The sequence below is a fragment of the Leptonychotes weddellii genome, chromosome 8 (assembly GCF_054177405.1).
Source record: "Leptonychotes weddellii isolate Sample4059 chromosome 8, ASM5417740v2, whole genome shotgun sequence".
In the NCBI taxonomy this organism is placed as follows: domain Eukaryota; kingdom Metazoa; phylum Chordata; class Mammalia; order Carnivora; family Phocidae; genus Leptonychotes; species Leptonychotes weddellii.
Genome location: NC_138376.1, coordinates 101,656,081 through 101,668,376, shown reverse-complemented (window position 1 = coordinate 101,668,376; position 12,296 = coordinate 101,656,081). Strand labels below are relative to the sequence as shown.

At 37.8% G+C, this 12,296-nt stretch overlaps 1 long non-coding RNA gene across 5 annotated transcripts in view; it reads right to left on the bottom strand.

The window, feature by feature from the left end:
• Positions 1-12,296, bottom strand: part of LOC145723111 (uncharacterized) — a 71,903-nt gene that overhangs the window by 55,841 nt on the left and 3,766 nt on the right. For all 5 annotated transcript variants that reach the window (XR_014147951.1, XR_014147952.1, XR_014147953.1 and 2 more), the window contains exon 3: positions 11,740-11,852. This is a non-coding gene — a long non-coding RNA (uncharacterized LOC145723111). The remainder of the gene's footprint in view (positions 1-11,739; positions 11,853-12,296) is intronic.

Here is a 12,296-nt window from a genome sequence, read left to right as displayed (position 1 = left end):
ACAGTTTTCATCTTAATACTTTTCATACCTGTGACTTCTACTTGATTCCTGACCTCATGCTTTTCTAGGTATTCTGTAGGTAACACTTGTTCTTATTTATTTGTAACTCATTACAACACATACTGCATTATATCACATCCCTACATTCCACCATCATATCATTATATCACATCCCTACATTCCACCATCATATCATGATATTACATCCCTACAATAAAACATAGATACAATTACTGCATATCCTGCCTGATTGGCACATGCTGGTCAGAGATTATTCTACTGCCAAGCTCCTGACTTTTTTAGAAAACCTGAGAAAAGCAATGAAGTCTTGTGGGCTAATGGGTTGTAGACTATAAAGACCAGTCTTGATTGTAAGAATCAGTGACAATAAGGGCCCAACCACAAAGAAGGTAAGCTACTTACCAGTAGGCACATAAGTGGTTTGATGGTCCTGAGCTCTAAGTTTCCTAGTTTGCCATTGGTCAAGTTGTACAGTTACAATAACACATTCTGCTATTGCTTTTGTTCTGTAGAGAGACTGAACTAAAGAAACCCAACTGTTTTTAAGTTCTGAGAAGGAGTAGGCCAAGGACATTTTTAGAGAGTCTGCATTTTCTGACCATTCCTAAATTTTCTCTTTGAAGATGGAGAAACTATTACTCTCTGAGAAAAAAGTATGTTCTTGGAACAACTGCGCAAAGCTAAAAATAGTGGAAGTTGAACATAAGAATGCCTTGGAGGAAAGAAAGCCAAACTGTAGATTTGGGTCACTATGTTTCACTTAAAACATCTCTCAAAAAGGGGAAGAAAACAGAATTCTAATAAGTTACATTAAGAATCCAACTGGTGTTATTTGAAAAGCAGCTGTCTTTTATGGTGTAAGATTTACCTCCCTTAAAATGACTCATTTTGTTTCATTTATTTTTCTGAGAACACTATCAGTTCAATTGGCTTACGATACCAGACATTATTGGTTGAATAACTAAATTTAGTTTTGTAATCATAAAATAAAAATCAGGACACTCTACCACAAAGTATGGATTAACTTTCTTCATAATTTGTAAGCAGGCCAGGTTTCCTTTCAGTTCATAAATGTCATTGTCTTCATAAAATGCTTAAAATTTCAAATGAGTAAGTGGCACTTGCCAACCAAAAATGGCTAATGTTCCATCTAAATCCAGTGCTATGGCCCTTTGGAACTTACTATGTGGATATTAACGAGAAAATAACAATATTTTTATGTATCTGCTGGGAAACATCTGTGCAGCCATATATTCTAATCATGAACCCAGAGAGATCTTTTTTTTTTAAGATGTATTTATTTATTTGAGAGAGAATGTGTGAGTGAGGGGAAGGGCAGAGGAAGAGAATCCTCAAGCAGACTCCCCACTGAGCATGGAACCCTACTTAGGGCTTGGTCCCAGGACCTTGAGATCATGACCTGAATCAAAATCAAGAGTTGGATGCTCAACAAGCTGAGCCACCCAGGCACCCCCCACACCCAGAGAGATCTTTTTAAAAAATATTTTATCTAAACTTATATCCTTTAATTTTGACAGTAAGTATGACATTATGACAACACTTTAGCTCCAAATGTCCAAATTTATCTTCAGGCTAATCTAGTGGGTGATTTTTGTACAGTAGCAACTGCCTAGAATTGGCAGTTTTCCTGTCTTTATTGATAGCTTCTGAGCTTAAAAATGCATTCCCTCCCCCCCCGCCCCAGTGGAAACAAATAGGTTCTGAGGGTTTGAGGAAATGAAGCATGGTTGTCATCCCAGAAGTTCAAAATCTATTGCACGCTGTTTTGTTGATGGACCTTCTGTATGTGCCATTGACTGAGGCACCATTCAGTAAAGTCGTCATTCATGCTCTCAATCCTTCCTCACTCAACATCTGCCCACTAATTTGGGCCCCCTTATTTTTTGGAAACATGCAACATTTAAATTTTGGATAGACTTCAAAGTTGGTGCTAAAAATAGTATCAGGTAAGACTGTTACACTGGTAAGGAGTCATGCAAGAAACTGTCAGGGTCTCAGAGACTGCTAATGTACTTAAAAACCTGGGCTTTGGGTAGAGTAAGAGCCCATTTTTAATTATCCAGTGGAATAGCTCAGGGGGTTGTGGACGTTTAAAGTACAGTTTCATGCACAGAATAAATGCTTTCAGGCAAGCTCTAAATGATGTGGATATAAATAGTGTCAAAGATCTGATTTATTTTCTTGAGCAATCTCAGCTTCAAATATAAACTCAAAATGGATTAAAGACCTAAATGTGAGACCTGAAACCATAAAAAAATCCTAGAAGAAAGCACAGGCAAGAATTTCTCTGACATCAGTCATAGCAATATTTTTCTAGGTATGTCTCCTGGGGCAAGGGAAATAAAAGCAAAAATAAACTATTGGGGCTACATCAAAATGAAATCTTCTGCACAGTGAAGCAAACAATCAACAAAGCCAAGTCAACCTACTGAATAAGAGAAGATATTTGCAAATGACTTATCTGATAAGGGTTAGTATCCAAAATATAAACTTATAAAACTCAACCCAAAAAGCAAAAAATCCAATTAAAAAATGGGCAGAAGACATGAATACACATTTCTCCAAAAAACACATACAGATGGCCAAACAGACACATGAAAAGATGCTCAATGTCACTCATCATCAGGAAAATACAAATCAAAACTATAGTGAGATATCACCTCACACCTGTCAGAATGACTAAAATCAACACAAGAAACAAGTGTTGGTGAGGATGTGGAAAAAAAAAAGAGAACCCATTTGCACGGTTGGTGGGAATGCAAATTGGTGCAGTGATTATGGTAAACAGTATGGAAGATCCTCAAAAAATTAAAAATAGAACTACCCTAAGATCCAAGAATCACACTACTGGGTATTTGCCAAAAAAATACAAAAGCCACTAGTTCAAAGGGATACATGTACCCCTATGTTTATTGCAACATTATTTACAATAGCCAAATTATGGAAACAGCCAAAGTGTCCACTGACAAATGGATAAAGAAAAATATACAAGGAATATTACTCAGCCATAAAAAAAGAATGAAATCATGCCATTTGCAATAACATAGATGGAGCTAGAGAGTATAATGCTAAGTGAAATAAGTAAGTTGGAGAAATACAAATACCATATGATCTCACTCATATGTGGAATTTAAAAAACAAAACAAGCAAAGGAAAAAAAGAGAGAGAAAAACCAAGAAACAGACTCTTAACTATAGAGAACAAACTGATGGTTACCAGAGGAAAGGTGGGTGGGGGAATGGGTGAAATAGGTGAAGGGGATTAAGAGTAGACTTATCACAAGGAGCAATGAGTAATATATAGAATTGTTGAATCACTATACTGTACACCTGAAACTAATATAACACTGTACGTTAACTACACTGGAATTAAAAAAAAAACTTAATAAAAAGGAGGAAAAAAAGAAAAAATTCTCTTTTAAAAAGATTTTATTTATTCATTTAGAGAGAGAGAGAGAGCATGAGTTGGGGGAGGGGCAGGAAGAATCTCAAGCACACTCCATGCTGAGCACGGAGCCCGAGGTGGGGCTCCATCTCACGATCCTGAGATCATTACCTGAGCCGAAACCAAGAGTCAAGAGCTTAAACAACTGAGACACCCAGGAGCCCCAAAAAGAAAAAATTCTTAAGCTATATAGTGAATAAATGCCTGTATCTTCACAGCCTCCCCACCCCCACCATGCTGTTTTTCACTTTTCAAATTATTTTTGTATATTTTTTATATACATGTAGTTATCTTATTTATTCCTGAACACAGAAATAATATAGTTTAATTTTTTATTCCAGCATTTAGGTTACATTACACTTAGGTTACATTATATTGTGTCTGTTTGAAAATTGTAAGTAGCATTCTTAAAATTCACCATTGAATCAATGTGTTGGACAATCAATGGTTCTCTTGTCTGCATGTAGTTTCCCTACCTAAAATTCACGGTACATAACAGGCCACCATTCAGTCCCCTGACTTGTCATCATGATGCACCCACAGAGATGCATCATACTTGCCAGGAGAGGACCTGAAGTTATGCTAAAGTTTGTTTTGTTTTGTACATTTTCATCGCAACAATCTTTAAAAACTATAAAGTTACAGGGCTCTTTGCAAGACTTTCCTTGGGGTTCTATTTCAAATTTACTATATGTCTAGTCTTTGTTATGGTGAGGGATTCCAGATCTCTTGAACTGTGCTTTATTTAAATCATGAATTGCCTCTAAGCATTGTTTGTGGAAAAAACAATAATCAGTATCCAATTAAAAATCTGGGAAAAGGGCATGTTCACTTGCTCTTGCCCTCATAATCTTCTTACTGCAGTTTGTCTGAAATTGTTTGGTACCTATTTTCTCTTCAGACCGTTTTGATACAAATGAAATTTCCTAAAAGGATAAAATGAAAATTTTAGTTCCCCAAATTTGATTCAATCCAATTAAGGCAACAGATAGAAAGAAATTTTAAAAAGATTTAAAAATATATACAGAAGCTATCTCACTGTAAAATTTAAGTAGCTTTAAAAGAACTGAGAATTGACAATTTTAAAAATTAAGGGAAGACTTATAAATAATAAAGTGGTATGATGATTTTATAAATTAATAGGTTGCTTATAATTAGTAATATTTAAAAATATAGAGAAGGACATATAAATGTGATTTCTTAAAGCCATTTACAAAAATATTGAAAGAAAAAGCAAGGTTCTCTCTCAACATCTTCACAACTGCTTTCTCCTAATTTATCTCTTAAGAAAAGCCTCCTCAGTTAGCTCTGCAAAACCATTAACCTCCTTGTCATGTCCTATATTCTAATCTCTATCATATTATTCCATTTTATCTTGTCCATAAATTAGCAACAGCTGAATAGATCACACTATTCTATCGTAGCCTTTTTTGTCTGTGCTCTCCAATCCCCAAATAGAATATGAACTCTCTAAGGAGATTCTTTTTTTCTTACATCTGTATTGCCAATGCCTAATACCCAGTAGGTGTCAATAATTATTTGTGCACAGATTAACTTGTTCTTGAAATACGTTAAGTAATTTTGCCATAAATAGAAAAGCTACAAAAATAGTAACAGATACAAGCACTAAGATATAATTCTTTAATCTCTTTGTTTTGGTGTAGCAAAAAAGCAGTAGATAGAATGTATATAACTGTTTCATTAATTCATCCTTCCATCCATCCATCCACCCATCCATCCACCTATCCACCCATCCATCCATATATCCATCCATCCAAGAAACATGTATTGAAAAAGTCCAGTGCAAACACTGTTCTCTCTCTTTCATTTATTAATTGTATGACCTAAGACAAGTCAATCGGCCTGAGCATTTTTTGTTTTCTACAAAATAATGACAATGATCCCCACATCCTTTGCCCAGAAAGTCTAAGTGAAATATTTCATTTGAATAGGCTTTAAAAACTATAAGGCACTCTACAATAGTAACATATTATCATCATGACTAACATATCACCACTAGGAATGAACACATTTATATAAATAAGGGCCAAAAAAGTAAGAGTATTCATTGACTTGTATTCTTAGCTCCCTGCAATTCTCAAAAGTGCTCAGGCAAATGAAGGCAAAAGAGAAATTTCTATGCAGTTTTTGCATGGAGCTTGAAAGAACAAATCACATACTATGTGATGAACAATAATGCATTTATTCATTCCTTTAAAATATTAATTTATTTTACAAGCATTTATTATACCAAAACTGTATGCAAAGCACAATGCTAGGCACCCCATGTGAAATAAACTGTTTAAAGAAGGCAATTTAAACATAAGTCTATGTTATTCCAAATCTTTAAAAATTCCATTGATCAAGTGATTTCAAATATTTTAATATTCTCAACCATTTAAACAAGGTCTGGATCATTGTCTTGTCCCACTTCCAGTCCAGGGTATTGGCATCACGTAATGCTGATTATAGGTAACATTTCTAGAATACTCAATCTGTGCAAGCAATGAGTAGTACTCTACTTCATTATACAATTTAATACTTGAGGCAAATCTAAATGAGAGATATTCTCATGTTACTCATTGGCAACAATGTCTCTGAGGCCACTTTCTTAGCCACTATTTTGTATTCCTTCAGCTTTGTTGTCTGAATGCCTAGACACTCCATTTTATATAAAGATCGGTAGTTCCGCACTATAATGTGTCAGTGGTAATCGCTCTCCTGATCGAGCCCAGGTCCCAACTTGTATGTGTAGAGCCCCGAAACATACAGGAACTGGAGTCCTGTAGGCACAGGCAACTTTCCATGTTGTCTTTCCCATATACTGCATTTTGGCAGCATAAAAAAAATAAATCCATTGTACGTGGAAAATATTGTAATATCTCTGAAAAGCTGGGAAATATTTCAAAACTTGTCAAGCCAAAGCCTGCAGTAAACTTTTCTTTGACATCACACAACTACAGATGTCCCAACACGTCTGCCTCTGATGTGCTCAGCAAGAGTGAGGCAGATCATGGCCCACCTCATGCTGGGGAGGCATGCTGGGTTCCCACGACACTGGTCTTCCTTGTCACATACTCCTCAAGGGCAAAGGTAGCCATCATTTAAAACATAGTAAGAGCATCCTAGTTCTACTGAGAGAACCATTAGAGGAAGGAAATTCTCCTTGGCTTAATATGATAAAAATCAGATGTGATGTTTTCCTCTTTACAGAAACAGAGCTTTCATTGAAGTCCATGACTGAGAGAGATTAGAACAGATAACAGTTACATGCAAGATTGGCTTTTCTGGAAATAAGATATGCCAGGAGGGATGTTACCATCAGGTACCTCATTCTAAGTCTGCTCCAGAGGTTCCTTGCGCTAACTGGAGGACCAGGTCTGTAGTTGCCCCAAGCCCAAGCGTGAAATAGTCTCAGAACTCACCTAATTCATGTTTAGTCTAACAATCTGCTGAAATCTGCTACTATTAAACCCAAAAGTAGCCCTTGTTTCTTTATTCACAGAGTCATCTAGAAATGTGGACAAGGTGGTTTGGTGTACCTACGGTTATGACCAAGTCTTCCTCTTCTTCTACTTAGAACTCTGTATTACTTACAGCCTAGAACAATGCATCCAGGTGAGTCTGGATTTAGAAGGGGAATAGCACTGTGGCTGTCCTGTTCAGTTTCACTGACAATATTTCAACATGGCCTGAATCTCTTCCTCTGTTGGAGGAAGGTCCAATGAGCCAGAGATCAGAGATATTTGGCTCTTGTCCTCGCTGCTACCAAAAAGCCATGTGTGACCTTGCTTACACTTTTCATTTCCTCAGCTAATGAGTCAGAGTTTGGAAGTTTCTTTCTAAATCTAGAAGTCTCTGTCTGCTATTTTCTTTGAAGATGATATTTCTCTATCCATGGACACCTCCAGGCCTTCAGCTATTAGTTCATATCCCTTCTATTTGAACAATCCAAAGGTTGTAATATGGAGACTGTATTCTTCAACTAGGACACACCATATATATGAAGTTATTGAATCTTTGAGAACAAAGGAAGGTCTGGGAGATATCAATAATTTATAGTTTTTATTGGAAGAGAGGGGAATAATAGCAGGCCTCTTACTGCTGTACACTACTTGAGGAGGCCTTAGCTTAGGAAAACAAAAGGCAACCAATTTCCTTGTGCTTCCTGGTGATGTGTAGGAATGAAGTTCTGAAGCCCCAAGTGGAGCGCAGCAAGCCCAGAATATGCTTCTCCACATCCTTCCTGACATTAAAATTTTATATTATTGTTGTTTCACATAATTATTGCTTCATTGGCTCAATGGTACTTCTGCTTTTTTTTTTAACAGAAATAAAGTTTATATTATACAGGTTGATTGTTAATCAGTGGCACAAAGTAAAAATACACAAAAACAAATGGTGATAAAGCATCCTTAACAACAACTTTGCTATTAAAATATAAAATAGCATACATGCCAATATTTAATGGTATGAAACAAATTTTTAGTTATCTTAAGTGGTTAAAAAAATAAAGCTTGTTTAATTAGAAAAGGAGCTACATGAAAGCGTTGGGAATACTTCTGAGCAAAAGAAACAAAAACACTCTTTTAAAAGATTTTTAGATGTTGCCACAAGGTGGTGTGAAGAGTCCGACCTAGCTTGGTTGTCTTGTAGTAAGGAGAGGCTAAGGGAGGTCAGAAGGAGAGGGTCTCCTCAAGGAGGTAAAGCAGGGAAGAGGAGCAGCGGGGTGGAAGTGGAGTGGAGGGTGTTTGTACAAGGAGATACTTGGGATACACCCACAGTACTTTATTCCAAGACCACTTGCTCCCTGTCCTCAAGATAGCGATGCTTCTCCTCACACCTCCTCCAGCTTAACTGAGGTTAATTCCTCTTTTTCCTTTTGAACTACCCTCAAAGGTGAATTTTGTCTTTGGAAGTAATGACACAATACATATTCCTTACAGTGTGCAACTTTCCTTCTTTAGCCATAACACATATTTGAGTCCATGAATATTTTCATAGAACACGAACTGCTCAAGTGTTGTAATCTATAACCGATAATCCAAACAGACTGGTTATCACTGGTAAGTGTTTTACATTAAATCTGCACTCCTCCTTTCTGACCTTGAGAGAATTGGAAGAGTATGAAACAGAGTGGTTATATCAAAGAGATATTCCACAGGCTTCAGCTTGAAGTAGTTGGAAGAGTGCTCTTCTAAGTGTGTCAACATTTTCCATCTGGGCTGTCAACACGCGTTGCCAGAGCTGAACAACACTGAAGGAAGTCAACCTGGAAAATCCCCTGCGGGGTATTGATTTTCCTCTTTCCAGAGAAAGGTCTGGGCAGGAGAGGAAAGTCTTGCTGTTATTACTGAGAGTCACATTCTTTGGGGTGGTTGGTTTTTCTACTGATTTGCAGAGCTGAAAAAGCACTTTGAAAACTTTGTTTACCTGGTAAACATTACTCACTCCTGGGGCAAGTTTTCCTCTGTAAGAGTATCATTAATCAGGGATGTTCCTCAAGAAGGAATATATATATATATATATATTTGTAGTTTTTATTGGAAGAGAGGGGAATAATAGCCAGCCTCTTACTGCTGTACACTACTTGAGGAGGCCTTAGCTTAGGAAAACAGAAGGGCAACCAATTTCCTTCTTGAGGAACATATACATATAAATATATACTTTTTTTCTTTTGAGGGAAAAAGCTGCTTAATACATAAATATATGTCTGCTCTCAATTCAAATAAATTTCATTTATTTATTTATTCATTATTTATTTATTTAGAGGGAGACTGAGTGACAGGCAGACTTTTAGAGGGACAGGCAGACTCCACACTGAGCACGGAGCCCAACATGGGGCTCGATCCTACAACCCTGAGATCATGACATGAGCCAAAACCAAGAGTCGGCCGCTTAACCAACTGAGCCACCCAGGCGCCCCTCAAAATTAGTTTTTGATTGAGTGCTGGTGCTTTAGGTCATGGTGATCAATACTATAGTTCTTGCCCTCCACAGAGACTTTTTTCCCCCATAACTGCAGCTGGAAGTACAGTAAGATAAGCACCAAAAGAAAAAAGTAGGTCAAAGTTCCCCTGATCTTTTAAAGTGAGGGTCAATTGCATTTGGAAAAGATCTTTGCAGGAAGTGGAATTACAAATAGACGGTGGATACTGACCACCTATGGTGGTTCAACTTAACACTTGGGAACCACAGTTCTAGGCTTGCAATAGCAATGTTAACAAAATAACATTCATTGAGTGCTTAGTATGTGCTAGGTGTGGAGACTCTACAGATTTCATCTTCACAATAGCCCCATGAATTAGATACTATTATTACTTCTATTTTATAGATAAGACAACACTGACACAAAAAGGTTAAGCAACTTGCCCAAAGTCACACAGCTGCTAAGTGCATGAGAAAGGACTTAGAAGCAGTTGGGCCAGGTTACACAGCCCAGTTACCACTACACGATGCAAGCTCTGGAATGCTGCAGGTGAAAATAACTGAACAAGTGTAAAATAGATGAACTCATTACTTCAGCACCTGGTCTATCAAGGAACTCATCTATTTGGCAAACGTACATATTTCAAATATAATTGCAAACCGGGAATAAAAAAACCAAACCAAACCAAAGCAGCTCTGAGCAGCTAAAAAGTACACACCAGATCAAGGCCCCAAGGCACAGATACAGTGCTCTTGGGGGGGCACAGCTGGCCCTCACGCCAACTGCATTTACTGTTACTGCACATGCGTCAGAGTTATGACCGCCTCACACAACATGTCTGTTGTTACTATACACATAAATGGTTGCCAAATCTAAGGCAATTCAGATCTGCAGTCATCGACATCTCTATTCACAGAAGGGAGTGAGTACACGGGAAAAGATAAGAAAATGCTAAAAGGAAAAAAAAAAAAAACCCTCCCATTTTTTCAGTTTACATAATAAGGTCATTTAGGACAAGGGCCCAAATCCTTATCAACTCCGATAAACCTCAGAACCACCCCAGCCTGGGAACAGAGCTCATTAAGAAATGTTTATGCTGGTGATACTAAGTGATGAAGAAAATCTCAAATGACATTCGATGATTGGTTCAAGAAGAAAACTATATAAAATACCACTTGGAAAGATTTCTGTTGAGATTACTTTTGAAATGGACGTATCATACTTCGGGGAACTAGAACCAACACTCATCTATCCATAGCAGCATTCCCGGAGGGGTCCGTGTGATTGAGGCGGACCAACGGCTTTTTCACTCTAGTAAGATAGCAGGACCTCCAGAGCAGCAAGCTGCGGAGCCTTCCTGCAGGGTCGGGCGGCCGGCGACGGGAAGCCTCCATGAGTGAGTCCAGCTTACAAGACCCAGTCAGAGTCAGAGCTGACGGGAGGTGGTGTTTCTGTCCACAGAACTGCAAAATAGCCTGCTTGCTTTCTTGCTTTCTTTCTCTCTCTTTCTTTCTTTCTCTCTCTCTTCCTCCCTCCCTCCCCTATTTTTTTTTTTTTTTTAAGATTTTATTTAGTCATTTGACAGAGAGAGACACAGCGAGAGCAGGAACAAGCAGGGGGAGTGGGAGAGGGAAAAGCAGGCCTCCCGCGGAGCAGGGAGCCCAATGCGGGGGCTCCATCCTAGGACCCTGAGGTCATGACCTGAGCCGAAGGCAGCCGCTTAACGACTGAGCCCCAGGCTCCATCTTTCTTTTTCTTTCTCTTTCTTTTCTTTCTCTTTCTTTTCTTTCTTTCTTCTTTCTTTCTTTCTTCTTTCTTTCTTTCTTTCTTTCTTTCTTTCTTTCTTTCTTTCTTTCTTCTTTCTCTCTCTTCCTTCCTTCCTCTCTTTCTTTCTTCCTTCCTTCCTTCCTTCCTTCCTTCCTTCCTTCCTTCCTTTCTTTCTTTCTTTCTTTCTTTCTTTCTTTCTTTCTTTCTTTCTTTCTTCTTTTTTTCTTTATCTTTCCACAATAGGTGTTTAAAAATGAATATGATTCACATATCAGCATGCAAAGATTCATAAATTACATTTTGGTAAAGGGCTCAGGGTCCAGATCTGTCTTACCAACATCCGATGAAGTTTTAATTAAAATGCTGACTGTTCTAATAATGGACTAGAGGTCCCTGCCTGAGAAGCAAAAAATATGTAAGCAACTTTCCCTTCATTAATTTAAACATAGCCCTCCTAGTATAGAACCAATGATTTAAGAATGTATCTACTGCTGCTTAGGAAGCAAAACAATGTGAAAAACAACCCCTTAGCATTCAGCTTTATTTCACATACTTACTCTGAACGCTCAGGTTTCGGAAAATGAGAGCTTCTTTACAAATAACATCAACTGCATCAAAATGTCAGTCAAAATCTGTTTCTTCTGCTGTTTTTTCCATCATAATTATCCAGCTAGAAAAAAAAAAAAAAACACCACACCAGTTAAATGATGTCACCCTGGGAGCCTATGTGGTAAAACAAGGATTAGAAGGGAACTTCTTATTTATATATTTGTTTTTAGATGACAATCAGAAAACACTGTCATTAGGCCAAATATTAAGCCTAGAATAATACACAGAAGGCCTTTCTTCTCTAGAGAAGAGAAATATGTGAACAAGCACCAAGGACCTGCTATAAATCCTACCATATATCCATCTCTATACCACGCACAGGGAATATACTATGGAGGAAAACAACAACAACGAAAGCATAGATTCTGAAGGACTCAGAGTCTAATGGGGAGACAGACACATATGAAGCTGCCTAACAAACAAGGATCCTAGTGCAGGTGGGCAAGCAGGCAGGTGCAAGGAGGAAGAGCAAGCTGCTCTCTGGGCAGGGAGAGGGGAGGGAGGG